Source organism: Triticum urartu, chromosome 3 (assembly GCF_003073215.2).
Source record: "Triticum urartu cultivar G1812 chromosome 3, Tu2.1, whole genome shotgun sequence".
Classification (NCBI taxonomy): Eukaryota; Viridiplantae; Streptophyta; class Magnoliopsida; order Poales; family Poaceae; genus Triticum; species Triticum urartu.
This window is the reverse complement of record NC_053024.1, coordinates 400,425,944-400,447,065: the sequence shown is the minus strand read 5'-3', so window position 1 is coordinate 400,447,065 and position 21,122 is coordinate 400,425,944.

Here is a 21,122-nt window from a genome sequence, read left to right as displayed (position 1 = left end):
AAGCTACGCCACACTAAGGAACCCTAAGGTGGTCTCTATAACGAGCAGTATACCTGTTTCGCATAACATTCCGCAGCTCGCCCCTGGAAAGGACATATTTGATAGTCCCATCTTTTGCTTATCGCACTATTTGTATCGTCCTGCTTTGATCGCAGCCCTTTAAAAAAATAAACAATGCATAGCTTCCGTCTATTATTGCATTACTCTTTTTTACGAATATATGTTCATTAATAACATGTTGCACCCGTACACTTTGGTACGGCCAATACGTCAGGGGCTTAAGTACCCCACAACATGGTGTGAGAAGTCCGAACACTTTCACAAGTGCGGCACCCCGAACTTATAGCATTATATGCATCGGCTCTGAATCATGTCTTGGGTCAATAGTTGGGTTTGCCCGGGTCTTTATATAGGCTAAGGTAGCACTAGGAGAACTACTGCGATTGTGCCCCAGTTGAGCTGGGCTAAGCACCTCAGTAGAGAAAGCTAAAACTGACCGTCATGATGAGGCGAGAGCTGGTCGCTGTTCAAGAGGTTTTCGAGTCCCTAAAGATTTATGCCGCTTAGAGCGAGGAGTCGACTTTGTCCGGCCTAGGCGTGGATAGCGCCCCAAACTCGGTCTTCCGAACACTAGGGGCTTCGCCGAAATTTAAAATTATAGAATTCTATGGCTAAGTGAGAGTGTTCAAGCATTATAGTCCGATTGCCTTGTTCGTTGTGTTGAGCGCCTCCCTCGAAGGACCCAAGAATGGGAAAAAGAGCGCTCATGTTTATCCGGAACACCCCAGCACTCGTGCCATGGGGGCAGAAGCCGACGACTCACCATCTCTCAAATTTGATAAACGGACGCACAAAAGGTAATATTTTAAATTCAAAAAGCATTTCTTAGCGCACATGAACAAGTTTTCAGCGCACAAGACAAAACGAGCGAGTTTACTGAAAAATTACATTCATGGAACATTCATCCGCCACAAGGCGGGCACCCTTCAGAACACCCTCATAATACATCTCGGGCTTGCGATGCTCCTTGCCTGGCGGTGGCCCGTCCTTCACAAGCTTCTCAGCATCCAGCTTGCCCCAGTGCACCTTCGCACGAGCAAGCGCCCTACGGGCACCCTCGATGCATACGGAGCGCTTGATGACTTCGAGCCTTGGACAGGCCTCCACCAGCCGCCTCACCAGCCCGAAGTAGCTCCCAGGCATGGCCTCTCCAGGCCACAGCCGGACTATGAGGCCCTTCATGGCCTGTTCGGCCACCTTATGGAGCTCGACCAGCTGTTTCAGCTGGTCGCTTAAGGGCACCGGGTGTTCGGCCTCAGCATACTGAGACCAGAACACCTTCTCCGTCGAGCTTCCCTCCTCGGCTCAGTAGAAGGCGGCGGCATCCGACACGCTACGGGGCAAGTCTGCGAATGCTCCTGGAGAGCTCCGGATTCAGGTAAGTGACAAGTAATTCACTTTCACGTGCTTGCTTTGCATAAAGAATGCCTTACCCGCCGCTATCTTTTTTATTGCCTCAACCTCCTGGAGGGCCTTCTGGGCTTCAGCCTTGGCAGACTTGGCATCTTCAATGGCCGCCGCGAGCTTAGACTCTCGCGTCTTAGAGTCAAGCTCCAAACTCTCATGTTTTTTTCATAAGAGCCTGGAGCTCTTGCCGCACCTCGCCAACCTGCGTCTCATGCTTCTCCCGCTCGGTGCGCTCCGCGGCCGCCCTCTTTTCGGCCTCGGACAGCGCTTGCTTAAGGGTCGCCACCTCAATTGTGGACCCTACAATAGCCGCGTTAATCTTGTCACTTTTTGCAATTGCACCTTTCACATATTTCAATAGGTATTTCTTACCTTCCTTTTCCTCGAGATGTTGCTTGGCTAGGCCGAGCTCTTGCTCGGACTGCTCGAGGTTCTGCTTCAGCGTATCCACCTCCGCAGTCAGTGTGGCGGAGGCCAGCAGCGAAGCCAGCATACGCATATTGACTTGATTATGTTAGACTCCTGCGAATGTTATTAGATCCTCTATTCGGCTTTTCTTTCCGAACGCTGAGCAGAGCATCAGGGGCTACTGTCTATGCGGTAATATTTTTACATATTCTTTACTTACCTCAAAGCCTGTTAGAAGGCTGGCACAGGCTTCAGTCAGTCCGCTCTTGGCGGACTGAACCTTCTGGAGCACCGCACTCATAATAGTGCGGTGCTCCTCGTCAATGGAGGCGCCGTTAAGCGTCTCCAGCAAATTGTCCGGTGCCTCCGATTGGACAGAGGTCACCGGCTCGGTAGGCTCGCTCCTCTTGGAAGGAGGCTGCCTACTAGAGTCCGGAGCCATTGAAGGTTCCGGCAGGGTGTCCGGCTCAAGGCCGGACTTGGAGCCCTTGGGGGTTCTATCCCCTTTACGCCTGGAGTCCGGGAGGTTGCCTTGCGGTGCCTCCAGGACCACCTCCTCCTAGCTTGGAACCTGTTGGGACGCCACCTCGGCGCCGTCCGTAGGGTGGGGGGAGGAAGCCGTCGGAAGCGAATTCACATCCGACGAATCCAGAGAGCCGCTCGACGACTCGTCGAGCCCGGCCTTGGGCGGACTACACAATCATGTTCGACGTAAGGAAAAGCTATGCAATCGGGGAATACTATGAGTCACTCTGGTATCCGGATACTTACGATCTCGCCAGGGGCTTGGCCCTGTGTGGCCACTCCTCTTCGCCGTCATCGGCGTTGGTGGAGTAGTCCGGAGGAGGGGTCTTCCCCCTCTTGGACCCTTCAGCCCCCCCGGTTGGGGCAGCCTTCCTTTCCCCCCCCCCCCCCCGCTGGAGGGGGAGAGGTCTCTTCTTCCTCCTCCTCGTCTTCGTGGGAGGAGTGCGCCTTGGAATCGTCGGATGATGAATCCGATACCTCCTAGCGCCGGGCACTCTTTCGAGTCCCCGTGGCCTTCTTCTCCGGCACCACGTAGGGTGCCGGAACCAGCAGCTTCGCCAAGCGAGCGTCCGCTGGGCCTTCGGGCAAAGGAGCCAGGAAGTTGATCTGTCCGGACGTCTCCTGCCAATCCCGTCAAAGGTAAGGGAGCTTAGATCCCGCATGGAGTCAAACTATGAAGAACTAATACCCTGTAAAAGGTAAAAACAGCTTACCGCACGAGCGTGACGCTGCGTGCTGAATCCGCGATCCTCGGTAGCGGATGCGGGGGCCTCGGCGCCCTTGAAAAGCACCTTCCAGGCATCTTCGTACGTCGTGCCGAAGATCCTGCTCAGAGTTCGGTGCCGCGCCGGGTCGAACTCCCACAGGTTGAAAGCCCTTTGTTGACATGGGAGGATCCGGTGGATGAGCATAACCTGGACTACGCTGACAAGTTTGAGCTTCTTGTCCACCAGGGTTTGGACGCATGTTTGGAGTCCGGTCAGCTCTCCTTTTTTACCCCACGACAGGCCCGTCTCTTTCCAGAAGGCGAGCCGCGTAGGGGGCCCAGATCGGAACTCGGGGGTTGCGACCCATTCAGGGTCGCGCGGCTCGGTGATGTAAAACCACCTCGACTGCCACCCCTTTAGGGATTCCATGAAGGAGCCCTCGAACCATGGGACGTTGGGCATCTTTCCCACCTCGACTGCCACCCCTTTAGGGATTCCATGAAGGAGCCCTCGAACCATGGGACGTTGGGCATCTTTCCCACACTCCGCTTGGGTGCCGCGCACCACCTTCGGCTTGACATTGAAAGTCTTGAGCCAGAGGTCGAAATGGGGGTGGATGCAGAAGAAAGCCTCGCACACGACGATAAACGCCGAGATGTTGAGGACAAAGTTCGGGGCCAGATCATGGAAATCCAGGCCATAGTAGAACATGAACCCCCGGACAAATGGGTGGAGTGGGAAGCCCAGTCCGCGGAGGAAATGGGGGAGGAACACCACCCTCTCATGGGGCCTAGGGGTGGGGATAAGCTGCCCCTCTTCGGGAAGCCAGTGCGCAATGTCGTTAGACAAGTATCCGGCCTTCCTCAGTCTTTTGATGTGTCCCTCCGTGATGGAGGAGACCATCCACTTGCCTCCCGCTCCGGACATGGCTGGAGAAGGTTGAGGTGGGGTGTGCGGACTTGGGCACCGGAGCTCAAGTGCGCGGAAATGGATAGGCAAAGGAGGAAGAATGCGTGGATGAAAAGGTGGGTCCTTATCCCCTTATATGGGCGGAAGCGACTATGCGCCCCCACCAGCCTGGTAAAACTCGCTTATCTCCCAAGCGCCGTAGTCAATGGCGCGGTTGGGTTACCCACACCCGTATTGATGAGAATCCTGGAATAAGGGGACACGATCTTTACTTTAACAAGACGTGCCAAGGAAACTGCCTCGCTAAACACGCTGAGGTGGGACAGTAAAATGATTCGAATAAGGACTTGGCCGTGGTGTGATGTCACACTACGGAATACGTCAGTAGATTAGATTTGAGTAAATATTATTCTCTCTATGGCAATATGTGGAAACTTATTTTGCAGAGCCAGATACTACCTTTGTGTTCAAAATCTTCTATGAAGTACTTGGAGGAGGAACCCGCCTTGCAATGCTGAAGACAATCTGCGCGCCGGACTCGTCGTCATTGAAGCCTGGTTCAGGGGCTACTGAGGGAGTCCTGGATTAGGGGGTGTCCGGATAGCCGGACTATACCTTCGGCCGGACTCCTGGACTATGAAGATACAAGATTGAAGACTTCGTCCCGTGTCCGGAAGGGACTTCCCTTGGCGTGGAAGGCAAGCCTGGCGATACGGATATGTAGATAGCCTACCATTGTAACCGACTCTGTGTAACCCTAGCCCTCTCCGATGTCTATATAAACCGGAGAGTTTTAGTCCGTAGGACGAACAACAATCATACCATAGGCTAGCTTCTAGGGTTTAGCCTCTCTGATCTCGTGGTTGATCTACTCTTGTACTACCCATATCATCAATATTAATCAAGCAGGACGTAGGGTTTTACCTCCATCAAGAGGGACCGAACCTGGGTAAAACATCGTGTCCCCTGCCTCCTGTTACCATCCGACCTAGACGCACAGTTTGGGACCCCCTACCCGAGATCCGCTGGTTTTGACACCGACACCGCTAATCATACCCACAGAGAATGTTGGGTCTTCAAGCAGTTCGGTAAGCTCAACGCCGTACACAAGGGGGAGGATACACCAAGCGTAGACAAGGATGAGCCTCTCAAGCAAGACACTGGGGAACAAAAGAAATTTCCACCAGAAGTCAAAACAGTAAACATGGTACATGTGATCAAGGGGAGAAACAAAGCGGCACTCCCAGATAAATATGCCCAAGAGCCTATCACAGCGGAGTCCTGCCACTAGTCGTCTCAACCGATCACTTTTGACCATCGGGATTACTCAGCAAGTATCCGGCGTGCAGGATGGGCTGCCTTGGTATTAGACCCAATAATTGACGGATACCACTTCACACGAGTCCTGATGGGCGATGGCAGTAGTCTAAACCTGATATATCAGGACACAATCCGCAAAATGGGGATAGACCCAACGAAAATTTGCCTCAGCAATACTACCGTTAAAGGAGTAACGCCAGGCCCAAGGGCTCATTGCATGGGCTCCCTGCTACTAGAAGTTATATTCGGCTTCCCCGATAACTTCCGTAGCGAAACTTTAACCTTCCACATTGCTCCGTTCCAAAGTGGCTATCAAGCACTACTTGGACGCGAAGCTTTCGCTCGCTTTAATGCAATACCGCATTACGCTTCCCTCACGCTTAAGATGCCCGGTCCACGTGGCATCATTACAGTAAATGGAAATATTGAGCGATCCCTGCGCGCCGAAGAGGGTGCGGCCGCCTCGGCAGCCGCACACTAAAACGACCTCACCAACTAAAGTATTCGAAGTCGTCAAGACCACGGACACGGTTAGACGAGTCCGACGCAGCTATATGTAGTTCATACAGGTTTGATGGCCACACCCCTATCACAAACACAAGGGGCTCAACGTGCGCAGAAAAGTGGCAATTTTTACTCATCTTGAAATTTACATGGTTCCTTTAAAACCCACCTTTTTGCATGACAACTTTTCACCTAAGTTCCTCTCTTTTATAGATGACCATCGTGCTACACCCGTCCAGGATACGACACAACGGAGACACAGGCGCGGACGTGCAGCAGGGGCCCGTCCCAAGGATTCTTTTTAGATTAAGACCCTGCATCAACCTTTTTTACTGTCTCTTGTTGATACACATCGCTCGGATTCTCAGTACAATTGAGAAGGATGCTGGCGTCTTGGCATGTGGCCACATCAGAATAATGCACGTACCTGGACACCAGGGGCTTCTTACAAAGGGCACTGTTTAGGCCCGGTTTATACCATAAAGACCGAATACCTTAGGGAGTGTCCGGTGTCGCGAGTTTGGCCTTATATGCATCAGCTCCGAATCATGTCTTTGGTTAAATGTTGGGTTTGCCCGGCTCCTATGTTTGGTTACCTTACGTTCTTCTCTATCGGCTAAGGTAGCACTAGGAGAACTACTGCGATTGTGCCCCGGGTCATCCGGACAAGCACCTCAGTAGACAAAGCCGAAAACTGACTGTCATGATATAGCGTGAGACTGCTCAACCACTCGATAACATATCAGAATGTTAGAATTCCTCCGCCTTAACGAAGGGCCGTATCCCGGCCAGGCATGTACGCGCCCGAATTCGGGAGAGTGCGGAGCCACCAGGGGCTATATAGTAGCCCCACCATCAAACTCCTATGGCTAAGTGAAAGTGTTAAAGCATTATAGTTCGGTTGCCTCGTTTGCTGCGCTATCACCTCCTTAATAGGGCCAAGATGTTGGGTTAAGTGTGAACACGCGTCTTCTACGAACACCTCCGCATTATATGCATGGGGGCTGAAGCCGACGACTGCAATCTTTCAGGTTATATACATGTATACATAAACGGCCGCACAGGAGGCATCATATTACTTTCAGGCAAAAGGATAAACACAGCCTTAATAAATTTCATAAAAACATTGGTTTACAATGGGAATACATGTCACTCAAACATAATATTGTTCGAGCACTGGGCCTCTATCAAACGAGCACCCTCGAGAACCTCTTCGAAATAGTGCTCGGCAGCCACTCGACCTATGGCCGAACCCTGCGCCGCAACAGTGGTAGCATCCATCTCCGCCCAGTATGCTTTAACACGGGCAAGGGCCATCGGCGAGCCTTCTATGCACATCGACCTCTTCATTGCATTGATGCGCGACACTGCACCAAGGAACTGCTGCACTAAGCTGAAATAGCTGTTCGGCTTTAGCTTTTCCGGCCACAACTGATCCACGACAGACCTCATGGCGAGTCCGGACAACCTATTGAGTTCGGCCCATTCGGCTAGCTGATCAGTCAATGGAAGTGGACGCTCTGGAACGTTAAATTGCGACCAGAACAGCTTGTCCACTTCATGATCTGTTTGATCTTGGAAGTATTTGGCCGCATCAACAACGCTCACCGCCAAGTCCATATATGCGTCTGCCGAACTCCACAGCCGATCCAGAGGGGCATACCGTGGATCTCCAAACTTCCTCCGCAGCATGAAGGGCTTCCCAGCCGTAATATCCCCGGCTTCACGCAGCTCCTCCTTCTTCGCTCTCATAGCAGAGCGGGTGTCTTTGGTCGTCATCGTGGCCTTTTCAAGGTCCGTCGCCTTCACTCAGTTTTCTTCTTCAAGGAACTGGCAACGGTCGGCAGTGTCTTTTAACTTTACGACCATCTTGGCCATTTTCTCTTTGCTCTCACAATGTGCGGCCTTCTCGGCCCTCAACTCTTCGGCCACCTTCAAAGCAGCCGCACTACTACTCCTCGCTTGTTCTTTGGCTCGGGCAAGTTCCGCCCGAAGGGTCTCCACGGTGGCAGCTCCATCTGCAGTCACAACATATTAAAGATACTGGCATCATACTGCTCTTACTATGTGACATTCACTAGAATGCATTACTTACCTTGTGCCTCGTCAAGCCGCTTGTTAACAAGCTCAATGTCGGCGTCTGCCGCATCTAGTTGCCGCTTTAGTTCGGCAAACTCATTAGTCCGGCTAGCCACCGGAGCTTCCACCACCTGCACATAAAGGCGGTTGGGTTACTACCTGGGACTACGATCCTCTGTTCGCCGCCGTTCTCGACGACAACCAGAGTCTCAGGGGCTACTATCTACACACGACACACCTAAAAATGTGCGGTACTATCAAAAAAGTAGCACGTACCTCAAAGCCTGTCAGTAGACTCATAAAGGCTTCATGCAATTCGCTTTCGGCGGACGAAATTCTTTCCATCACCGTACCCATTAACGTACGGTGTTCTTTTGAGATGGCCGCTCGCTCCAACAGCTCCCTCAGTATGTCCGACCGCATACCAGACGGTGCCGGACTCTTTTGTTTGCTCTCTTCAAGAGCCGGACGCTGAGGACTTCGGGTGACTATAGTATTATCTTCTGGCCTCATCGGATCTGGAGAGGCCCTCCGTGACGACACTTCAAGGTCACCCGCTTCTTGAGCGGGGGAGTCCGGGGGAGGCGTTTCGCTCTCCATCATCTCCGGAAGAAGATCCCCCAAAGACGAGCTCTGCTGAGAAGGGCTAAGATCCGAACTGCAAGATAAATGCTTCAGTTATTTTCCTCAGAAGTAAGGTAGTATATCTTCACTATTAAAGTACTTTTTGATTACTTACAGCTCGTTAGAGGGCGGATCCCCGCGCGGACTTGGTGCGGCAAGAGCACCCTGCGAGGCAGGACCCTCTGGTGGAGACTTCTTCTCCCGTTTGGAAACCTTGGTTTCCGGATCTTCAGGGGTAGTCCTCTTCCTTCCCCGGGATGAGAGAGTGCCAGATTCCTCCCCTTGGTTATCCTCCCTCACGGAGGCGCCCATTCCCTCGGTCGGAATGGGTAATGGTGGAGGCCCACTTTCGCTCCCTTTATTCCCCCCTTTATCTTCCTGTGAGGGCTCCGGGCAAGGTGCTAGCTCGAGCATCTTTTTCAGCACCGGATTCTCCAAGCCTTCCGGAAGGGGGGGGGGAGGGGGCGAACACCGGATCATCTTCGCCTTTGTTATCTAGTCCTGGTCAAAGAGCGATTTCTTAGAATGACGTCATGATAAATGAAAGACGGTGTGTTCGGCTAGAGGATAACTTACTTGGTCGGCGGTGCGGTTGCTGCTCAGGCCCACGTCCTCGGTAGTGTCCGGACACTCTATCTGGGGTCCGAAGAATGATTTATACATCTCCTCATGCGTCAGGCCGAGGAAATTCTGAACAGCGCGCAGTCCTTCTGGGTTGAACTCCCACATGCGGAGGGGCCGGCGTTTGCGTGGCTGGATTCGCCGAACCAGCATGGCTTGCATTACCATAATCAAACTAAAATCTCCTTCAAAGAGATCTCGAATGCGGCTCTGCAGTACAGGCACATCCTTGGCTGGACCCCAGCTCAGCCCTCTGCTAATCCATGACATCAGTTGCGGTGGAGGGCCTGAGCGGAAAGCAGGGGCAGCCGCCCACTTGGCACTTCTGGGAGCTGTGATGTAAAACCACTCCCGTTGCCATAATCCGGACACCTCTGGAATGGAACCCTTTGGCCATGGAGCTCCAGCGATCTTGCTTATTAATGTGCCTCCGCACGCTACATGCTGCCCCTCGACCATCTTCGGCTTCACATCAAAGGTCTTGAGCCACAGGCCGAAGTGAGGGGTAATACGGAGGAAGGCCTCACATACGACAATAAATGCCGAGATATGGAGAAAGGAGTCCGGGGCTAGATCGTGGAAATCTAGCCCGTAATAAAACATCAACCCCCTGACGAAGGGATACAGAGTGAGGCCTAGACCTCGGAGGAAGTGGGAGATGAACACGATGTCTTCGTTGGGTTCAGGAGTAGGGACGACCTGTCCTCGGGAAGGCAGCCGATGCGAAACCTCAGCGGTCAGGTATCTGGCCTCCCTCAACTTCTTGATGTCTTCTTCCATAACGGAGGAGGGCATCCACCGGCCTTGAAGGCTAGATCCGTACATGATTGAAGGTCCGGAGCACCTGACCTAGGCTTTGGGTGTTAGAACTCGAGGCGGGGGAAGGATTCGATTGAGCACAGGAAGGAAAAAAAGTAAAAGCCTTATCCCTTTATAAAGAGGGTGAATATCAAGCGTCCTCTCCGTAGCCGTTTGGGACTTGCCTATAATCTAGGAGTCCTAGACACGGTTGGGTTACCCATGACCGTATTGATGAGAATCCCGTAATTAGGGGAACACGATCTCTGCTTTGACAAGACGTGTCAAAAAACTGCCTCGCGTTATGTGCGGGGCTAGTTAAAGGAAACAATTCGAATAATTACCGGGCCATGGCACAATGTCGTATTGCCAAAACATGTCAGCAGATTAGATTTGTGGAAATATTATTCTCTCTATGGTGGTATGTGGAACTTATTTTACAGGGCCGGACACTATCCTTGTATTCAAATTCTTCTGTGGTGTATTCGGAGGAGGAACCCGCCTTGCAATGCCGAAGACAATACTGCGCGTCGGACTCATCGTCATTGAAGCCTGGTTCAGGGGCTACTGTGGGAGTCCTGGATTAGGGGGTCTCCGGACAGCCGGACTCTATCCTTCGGCCAGACTGTTGGACTGTGAAGATACAAGATTGAAGACTTCGTCTCGTGCCCGGATGGGACTCTACTTGGCGTGGAAGGCAAGCTAGGCAGTACGGATATGGATATCTCCTCCTTTGTAACTGACCTTGTGTAACCCTAACCCTCTCCGGTGTCTATATAAACCGGAGGGTTTTAGTCCATAGGACAACACACACAATCATACCATAGGCTAGCTTCTAGGGTTTAGCCTCTCTGATCTCGTGGTAGATCTACTCTTATACTACCCATATCATCAATATTAATCAAGAAGGACGTAGGGTTTTACCTCCATCAAGAAGGCCCGAACCTGGGTAAAACTTCGTGTCCCCTGCCTCCTGTTACCACCCACCTAGACGAACAGTTCGGGACCCCCTACCCGAGATCCGCCGGTTTTGACACCGACAATCATCATCATCAACCTTCCTCCATCACCAATTTCATGATGCTCACCGCCGTGCATGAGTAACTCCATCGTAGGCTTGCTAGACGGTGATGGGTTGGATGAGATTTATCATGTAATCGAGTTAGTTTTGTTAGGGTTTGATCCCTAGTATCCTTTATGTTCTAGGATTGATGTTGCTATGACTTTGCTATGCTTAATGCTTGTCACTAGGGCCCGAGTGCCATGATTTCAAATCTAAACCTATTATGTTTTCATGAATATATGCGAGTTCTTGATCCTATTTTGCAAGTCAATAGTCACCTACTATGTGTTATGATTCGGTAACCCCGAAGTGACAAAAATCGGGACCACTCCCGGTGATGACCGTAGTTTGAGGGGTTCATGTATTCACTAAGTGTTAATGCTTTGGTCTGGTACTCTATTAAAAGGAGGCCTTAATATCCCTTAGTTTCCAATAGGACCCCGCTGCCACGGGAGGGTAGGACAAAAGATGTCATGCAAGTTCTTTTCCATAAACACGTATGACTATATTCGGAATACATGCCTACATTACATTGATGAACTGGAGCTAGTTCTGTGTCACCCTATGTTATAACTGTTGCATGAGGAATCGTATCCGACATAATTATCCATCACTGGTCCATTGCCTATGAGCTTTTCACATATTGATCTTTGCTTAGTTACTTTTCTGTTGCCACTGTTACAATCACTACAAAAACTACTAATGTTACTTTTGCCACCGTTACAGTTACCTCCATAGTACTTTGCTACTAAATACTTTGCTGCAGATATTAAGTCTTCCAAGTGCGATTGAATTGACAACTCAACTGTTAATAGTTGAGAATATTCTTTGGCTCCCTTTGTGTCGAATCAATAAATCTGGGTTGAATACTCTACCCTCGAAAACTGTTGTGATCCCCTATACTTGTGGGTTATCAGGCATCATGTCTTCCTGCTCCTCTAACCACATGGAATAAGATGCTTGGCTGATGAAGACTGAGACGAAGAGGTAGGAGCCTATGGACGTAATCAAAGGAGGACAAGGCCTCTTCTTCATCACCAGAGAAAAAATGAGTATCGGGTATGGGCAATCTCCTTGGCATCCGCCAAGCTTGGGGGAGGTGCCCCGGTATCGTATCATCCGACTATCTTTTTGCTTTTATTTATCTTAGTTCAATATTTTGCTTTAGATGAAATAAAGTTTAGTTCGATCCTTTCTTGTTCGAGAGTTTGCTTGGTGACCTATCATTATAATTAAGTGCAAGTTATATAATAAAGTTTAGTATGAGCTTTTGTTCTCATTACTTATATGTTGCAAATAAAGAAAAGAAAAGAAACAAGAAAGAAGGAAATAAAGAAAGGATAGAGGTAATGAAAATATTATATACTAATCCCATGGTAAGTGATAGCACAACATACGGAAAAGTATAAGTAAGAAAATTTTATTAGAGATTGACAAACATAGCATGAGTCAATGACGCAACTCATGAAAAAATTAATAAGGGAGGAGAAGATTCACATATAGATATACTATCCTAGAAATCTTTTGTGATTGTGAGCCCTCATCAAAATATTAGATGCCAAAATTGTTGACGTTGGACAAGGAAGACAACGTAATGGTTTATGTATGTTTATATTCACATAGAAGTCATATTGTCGTAGATCCTTCAACATGTGATGCTTGCCCCCCATCTTTGCTAGCCAAAAATTCCGCACCAAGTAGAGATACTACTTGTGCATCCAAAAACCCTTAAACCCAAATCTTTTCAAGTGTCCACCATACCTACCTAGGGATTGAACAATATCCCTCAAGTAAGTTGTCATCGGTGCAAAAAGGCAATAAAATTTGCTTCTAAATATGTGAGATATTTTAGTGCAAGAAAAAATTGAGCGTTGCATGAACTTGGATGACAACGAATAAAAGCGACAAACTGCATAATAAAGGTTGTCATCTTAATGGGCAATGTAACGTGACGTTCTTTTGCACGCAGGGGTTGAGCATACCAAAAAATAAGCGAATAGCAACCTATGCTTCCCTCTTGGAAGGGCCTATCCTTTACTTTTATGCAAAGATTCAAAGTTTTCCTTCTATTCCTTTTTATTTTCTCTTTTGGCAAGCATCATGTGCTGAGGAAAGATCTAGGCACATATGTCCAGTTGAATATAGATAGCATGAGTTATTATTGTTGACATCACCCTTGAGGTGAGCATGTTGGGAGGCAAAATTATAAGCCCCTATCTTTTTGTGTGTCTGATTGAAACGTTTTCTTCATGGGTACAAGGTGAGTGTTAGCAATCATAGAATACTATATGATGGTTGAGTATGTGGACTTGCTTTAAAGGCTCCAACATGTGACTCTTCCTGAAAAGATGATGAATTGTAGTTGCAAAGTTGACTGAGAACATAGTTTGTTGGTTTCTAATAAAGTTTTTGCTTTATACTTGTGATGAACTATTACTTATTCATCGGAAGTATATGATGAAAGTTCTATGATAAAATTCCTTTGTTTAATCTTGTTGCTGTTATAATAATCAACATGATGCTTCTATGTCCGTATTTTGTTTTTATCGACACCTCTCTCTCAAAGCATGTGGACATGTTTTTCGATTTCGGTTTTCGCTTGAGGACAAGCGAGGTCTAAGCTTGGGGGAGTTGATACGTCCATTTTGCATCATGTTTTCTTACTATTATTCACAATGTTTTTATCCATAATAATGCTTTTTGGAGTAATTCTAATGCCCTTTTCTCTCATAATTTGCAAGGAACACACCAAGAGGGGGAATTCCAGCAGCTGGAAATCTGGACTGGAAAAGCTATGTCAGGCCACCTATTCTGCACAACTCCAAATGGGCTGAAACTTTATAGAGATTTTTTATGGAATATATAAGAAATATTGGAGCCAATAAGTACCAGAAGGGGGCCACCAGGTGGGCACAACCCACCTGGGCGCGCCAGGCCCCCTTGGCGCGCCCTGGTGGGTTGTGGCCTCCTCTGCCCACCTCCAGTGCCCATCTTCTGGTATATAAGTGGTTTTGACCTAGAAAAAATCACAATAATACTTTCGAGACGGAATGCCGCCGCCTCGAGGCGAAACTTGGGCACGAGCACTTTTTCCCTCCGCCGGAGCGATTCTGTCGGGGGAACTTCCCTCCCAGAAGGGGAAATCATCACCATCGTCATCACCAACAACTCTCCCATCTTGGGGAGGGCAATCTCTATCAACATCTTCACCAGCACCATCTCATCTCAAACCCTAGTTCATCTCTTGTATTCAATCTTGTTACCGGAACTACAGATTGTCGCTAGGGGGTGACTAGTAGTGTTGATTACTATATGGTTTATTTGGTGGTAGATTATATGTCCAGATCCATTATGCATATTAATACCCCTCTGATCTTGAGCAAGATTATTATTTGTGAGTAGTTACTTTTGTTCTTGAGGGCACGGGTGAGGGAGTCTTGGACTAAGGGGTCCTCGGGCGTCCGACCTGTTATCTATGGGACGGACTGATGGGATGTGAAGACATGAAGGCCGAAGACTGCACTGTGTCCGGATTGGACTCTACTTGGCGTGGAAGGCAAGCTTGGCAACCAAAGATTCCTTCCTATGTAACCGACTCCATGTAAACCCTAGATCCCCCCGGTGTCTATATAAACCGAAGGGGATAGTCCAGAAAGGACAACGCATATATTCATTACCATACCCACATAGGCTAGACTTCTAGGGTTTAGCCATTACGATCTCGTGGTAGATCCACTCTTGTAACACTCATATTCATCAATATCAATCAAGAAGGACGTAGGGTTTTACCTCCATAGAGAGGGCCCGAACTTGGGTAAATATTGTGTCCCCCGTCTCCTATTACCATCGATCCTAGGCGCACAGTTCGGGACCCCCTACCTGAGATCCGCCGGTTTTGACACCGACATTGGTGCTTTCATTGAGAGTTCCACTGTGCCGTCGACAGAAGGCTCGATGGCCCCTTCGATCACCAGTAACGATGTTGTCCAGGGAGAAACCTTCCTCCCCGGACAGATCTTCGTATTCGGCGGTTTCGTACTATGGCCCAACTCGTTCGGCCATCTGGAGCAGATCGAAAGCTATGCCCTGGCCATCAGGTCAGACTCGGAAGCTTGAATTACGTCGCGGACATCCGGGGAGATTTGATCTTCGATGGATTCGAGACCGCGGCATCCGCTCCCCATTACCTCGATGAACATGGCCTAAACTTGTCATCGGGCCGCATCCAGGAGATAGCTCCTGTAGAAGCTCTGGCCTTAAATCCGGAGCAGATCAAGTCGCCCGAAGATGGGAAGCTCGACCCCATCACGGGGGCTACCGATTCAGCGGCGCTGGAGCCGCACACAGATCCCACTTCATACGGTATCCGCATCAATGGAACCTCGGACTCGCCTCTGACGCCAAACTCCAAACCCCGCGAGCCCGCGTATACCGAACTCGATCGGTTGTCGATCTTCAAGTTCAGCACCGCAGATGTCCTCCAACACTCGCCCATGGGTGACATGCTAAACTCGCTAAAAACCCTATCCCTGGTAGACAACCCGTCCCCGAACTATATTCGGTTCGAACTTTCGGCGGACGATAGAGAATTTTGTTTCCCACCCGCCACCCACTTCGTAGCCACTATTGAAAACCCAACCAACACACCCGACCCCTGCTCCGAAGACATCGATGGTGTGGACGACGATGAGGGGCAGGGCCAGAGCTTACTACCCACTCGACACGGGACGACTACTTCCTGGTATGACGTGTGTATGTTAGACACACCTTAAGGCACTCCCGACTATGATAAGGAGGATCCGGTCGAGAATAAACCGCCTAGTACACAGCCCGGACACCGGCACCCTAGGTCACATCGCCCAAGAGAAAACACTGCCAGCACCAGAGAAGACGGCAATTCGGACAACAAAGACCCTGTTGAGGTAGAATCCGAGCAGGATGAACAGGAAGGCGGGCAAGACAGCTCTGATGAACAGACCACATACGGGGACTCGGAGGACATCAATTATCTCCCACCCTCTGAGGAAGAGGAGATCTTCGGCAACAAGGATTTTACCATGCCCAAGGAACCTCTCGAGCAGGAGCGCTTTAAACGCCAGCTTATGGCCACTGCAAGGGGCCTACGAAAGAAGCAGCTGCAGCTTCAAGCAAGCCAAGATTATCTCAATGACAGATGGACCAAGGTCTTGGCCGTTGAAGAATACGACCTCAGCAGCCCAGTCAAAAGCCACCCCAAGAATAGGTGGCTCCCTCAACACGAGGGCAGAGTGATGGAACCCATACCACCATCGAACAATGCGGCAGGCCGACCACAATCCGGACCAGACAAAGCAGCAGCCCAGGCAGAGCACCACACCAACCCATCTAGCCGTCAAAACAAAATAGCTCGGGGGAACACCAACGATATCAACCAAGACATGGAGGGTAGAGCAAGACGCACAAGATCGATGTACAGATTGCAAAGATATACCCCGACCGATGACGATGGTCGCCTATCCGGACACTACGGAGCTGACCATGCCCGGTCCGAGCACCATAAACGGAGCCCGCCGGAGGTACTTCATAGTGTGGCCCAACATAGAGGAGCCGCACACCCCCTCTGCTTCATAGACGAAGTAATGGAACACGAATTTCCAGACAGGTTTAAACCCATTAACATCGAATCATACGATGGGATAACAGACCCCGCGGTATGGATCGAGGATTACCTCCTCCATATTCACATGGCCCGCGGAGACGACCTCCACACCATTAAATACCAACCTCCCAATCTTAAAGGGCCAGCTCGGTACTGGCTAAACAGTTTGCCAGAAAATTCTATTGGCAACTGGGAGGATTTGGAAGATGCCTTTTGAGACAACTTCTAGGGAACATATGTCCGACCATTATGCGCTGATGACTTAAGTCACATTGTCCAGGAGCCCGGCGAGTCAGCTAGGGAGCTCTGGACCATGTTCTTAGTCAAAAAGAACCAAATTGTCGACTGTCCAGACGTAGAAGCCCTCGCGGCCTTCAAACATAGCGTCCGAGATGAATGGCTCGCGCGTCACCTCGGCTAGGAAGGACCCAAATCCATGACAGCCCTCACCGCTCTAATGAACCGCTTCTGCGCGGGAGAAGACAACTGGCTTGCTCGTAAAAGCAACGACGCCAGCGGCCCGGGCACTTCCGAAATTCGAGATGGCAACGGCAAGCCACGACGAACCGAACACAACAACATACGCGACACAGCGATGAATGCCGGATTTCACAATCCGAAGCCCGGTCAACGGAAGAAGCCACTAAAGGTAAACCAGGATGGACCATCCACCCTTGACATGATATTGGACCGACCTTGTCAGATTCACGGTCTCCGTGATAGGCCAGCTAATCATACAAATCGTAACTGTTGGGTCTTCAAGCAGGTAGGCAAGCTTAACGCTAATCATAAGGGGAGGAGGCCACTGGGTGACAAAGACAACGGATCGGCTCGCCAGCAGAACACCAGGGGCCAAAAAAAGTTCCCCTCCGACGTTCGACCACTCCCGGAACGCAAATAGCAGTTCGGCTTCCGCCACCCACCTACTGTACTGGCGAAATTTGCACCATGCGCACATCACTACGCACTCAAGATACCATGGGCATCGGATGAAGCACAATTGGGACAACCCTACAAGCATTCCTGTGACGTTTTTTATATGTTTTTTTTTCATTTTTTCTGTATCATGCTTAAAGAATAGGTGAAAAACTGGAAAGCATCTACAGCGGACTCTATCGGAGTTCGGATCCATGCACTCACCTAAGGGGTTACTTCCGTTAAGGATCCCACTCCCTGAGGGGGCTACGCAGACGTGCGACAGGAGGTCCAAAATTACCTTTGGTAGACCGCACTCTTTACTCCGAGCCTATACTATGCCCCTTTTCCTCTGATCCCGGCCACTAGCATGTCAAATAGCCGGGTCCGTGGTTTCTCTTTTTTTATATATACATAAATTTATCATTGGCACATCGCTCCGTCCTCAGTAAGCCTCACCCGAGCCAAACTCTCATACCCTTTGAACAATAAGGTACGGCCTCAACGGCTGCTTTGTAGATGCACCTCGGCACACCCTGCCAGGGGCTCAGCATAGGAACGAATGAGTCGCCAGTAAAAGTCCGAATAGCTCTACAGCGTACTTCGGCGTCGCAAGTTTGGCCTTATATGCATCAGCTCCGAATCATTGTCTTGGGTCAATAGTTGGGTTGCCTGGCTCCTGTGTTTGCTACCCTACGTTCTGCTCTAGAGGCTAGGGTAGTAAAGGGAGAACTACTGCGATTGTGCCCTGGCCTAGACCGGATGAGCACCTCAGTAGAGAAAGCCGAAAACTGACTATCATGATGCGGCGAGAGCTGGTCAACCACTTGATGACTTATTGGAATCTTTAGTGATTCTTCGTGATGACTTATTGGAATCTTTATTGGAATCTTTTATACGGCGTGTGGTGCCTCCTATTCAGATCGTGCTTCTCTTGCCTCCTGTTGGGCCTTGTCCAGTTCAGCCGTGAAGGCTTTATTCTCCTTCTCAAGAAATTCGCAGCGGCCAGTAGCACCCTCCAAAGCGAGTGTCATTGTGGATATCTTCTCCTCGCCCTGGCATCGCGCAACTTGTTCGGCCTTCAGTTCAACCGATGCTCCTGGAGCAGCAGCATCACTAAGCTGGGCCCGCTCCTTGGCCCGGATTAGCTCCGACCGAAGAGCCTCCACGGCGCAGCACCATCTGCATTTTATGCTCATCTCATATAAAGCTCTTTCCCGCGTCAAGCACACTGATGTAAAGAATGCTCGAAATACATACCTTGCGAGTCGTCAAGACGCCTGTTGATCAACGCAACGTCATCCTCTGCAATATCCAGCTTTCGCTGCAGTTCGGCCACTTTTGTATTCCGGGCAGCCGCAGGAGGGGAAGCAACCTGTATTTCAAATTAAACCGAGGTTAATACCTAAGCATATCTCTTTGATCCTCCGATCGCTCCCTTCGGAAGACAATCTGAGTCTCAGGGGCTATTGCATATACAACAGGTGCATTCTGTCAATGAAATTCAACTGACAAAGCTACATCACAATCCTCAAAACCTCTTAGAAGGCTCATGAAGGCCTCGTTCAGTCCACTCTTCGCGGATAGAACCCTTTCGACCACCGTAACCATCAAGGAACGGTGCTCTTCTGAAATAGACGCTCGTCGTAGCATGTCCCTCAGCATTTCTGGCCCTCTTGGGTCCTCGGAAACCACCACCGGAGTACGGCATTCCAGTGAAGGAACCCGCTGGCTTGCCTCCAGAACCGTCTCCGGCTGTAAACCAGACGGTTCGGGGACGCCGGTCTCGATCCCGGAACCTCGGGTAACGGAGGCACCACCTTCAGGTGCCCTTCGGGATGATACCTCGGTATCATCTCCTCTGTTGAGCGACGGGGCCGGAGGAGGCGTGTCACTCTCCATCATCTCTGGAAGAAGATCTCCCGAGGAGGAGGACGATTGAGAAGCACCAGGCGTTAACCTGCATGGACGAACATACACTGCTGGAAAATGCTTATTTGCCGTCCGCCTTTTCTTTGCTGTCTGCTGGCTGAAGGCAAAGAAGGTCTTTGTCGTCCGCTTACACAAAACGGACGACAAAGAATTGGCTGATGGCAAAGAATCTTTGCCGTTAGCTGGCGTACGGCAAAGAGAGAGCTGGGCCCCACTAACGAGCTGCATAGAAAAAACCTAACGGCCCCCCTCTTTGTCGTCTGCTAGCAGACGGCAAAGAGCACAAAAGCGGACGACAAAGGATGGCGGACGACAAAGAGTTGACCTAACTAAAGGACCGAGCCCCAACCCGGCCGCCCCAATCTGTCTCTCTCTCTCTCTGTGTGTGTGTGTTTCTCTCGTCCTCTCTCCCCGACGACCCGCCGCCGCCCCCTTGCCTCGCCCCGTCGCCCCGCACCCCTCCTCTATGACGCCTCGACCTCCACCGCGCCGCCGCCGCCCCCTCGCCCAGCCTCCATGCCCCCTCCCCTGCGTCGCCCCCCGCCCCGTCCCACCGCGGCTGTCCGGCCTCCCCCTCCACCGGGCCGCTGCCTCCTCCAGCGGCCGTCCTCCCATCCACCGGTCGCCCCGTGCCTCCTCCACCGGCGATCCCCTGCAGGTGAGTTCTTCCCCCCTTTTTTTAGTTTAGTTTTTTTAGTTTCTTTTAGTTTAGTTTCTGTTTTAGTTATAGTTATAGTTTTACTTTTACTTTTAGTTTAGTTTTATTTTCAGTTTAGTTTTAGTTTTAGGTTTAGTTTATTTTAGTTTAGTTTTATTTTAGATTAGTTTTAGTTTTAGTTTAGAAGAAGAAGAGTAGAAGGAGGAGGAGGAGGGAGAAGAAGAAGAAGAAGAAGAAGAAGAAGAGGAAGAGAAGAAGGAAAGGAAAACCTCCCCCCGGCACCGCAGACTCCGCTCTGCCACACTAATCTTAGATTGTCTATAGAAACCAAAGGAGTGGGATCAGATGTATTTGAGTAGAGAGCAGAAATTCCTTAGGTCACTAATATTAACTGGAAGCCTCAAAATTGCTTAGGTCACTAATATTAAACGGGCTCTTACAAATTTGAGGGTACTATGTGAGTTTCCAGCCTATATTGATGGTGACTGGTGTAGTATGGAAGAGTTGGGGCCTCTTTGACAGCTCAATTGCCTTTCACTATGGAGCCTAGAAAATGTACCTACTTCCTTGTTGGCTGCAAAGGCGAGGGTAAATGCAAAGAAACAACTCACCTCTCTTGCTTTAACATGTGGTGGTAGGGTGGGAGATGGGTTGGTCCAAGGAGCTAGTCTCTGAGTTCAAGGAGGAGGAGCAAAGAAGAGGGAAAGGGAAAGGAAGAAGAAGAAGAAGAAGAAGAGGAGGAGGAGAAAAAGAATAAGAAAAAGAAGAAGAAGAAGAAGAAGAAGAAGAAGAAGAAGAAATAGAAGAAGAAGAAGAAGAAGAAGAAGAAGAAGAAGAAGAAGAAGTAGAAGAAAAGGAAGAAGAGGAAGAAGAAGAAAAGGAAAAAGAGGAAAAAAGAAGAAGAGTGGAAGAAGAAGAAAAAGACATGTTTTTATACTTTCTTATTTAGGGTTC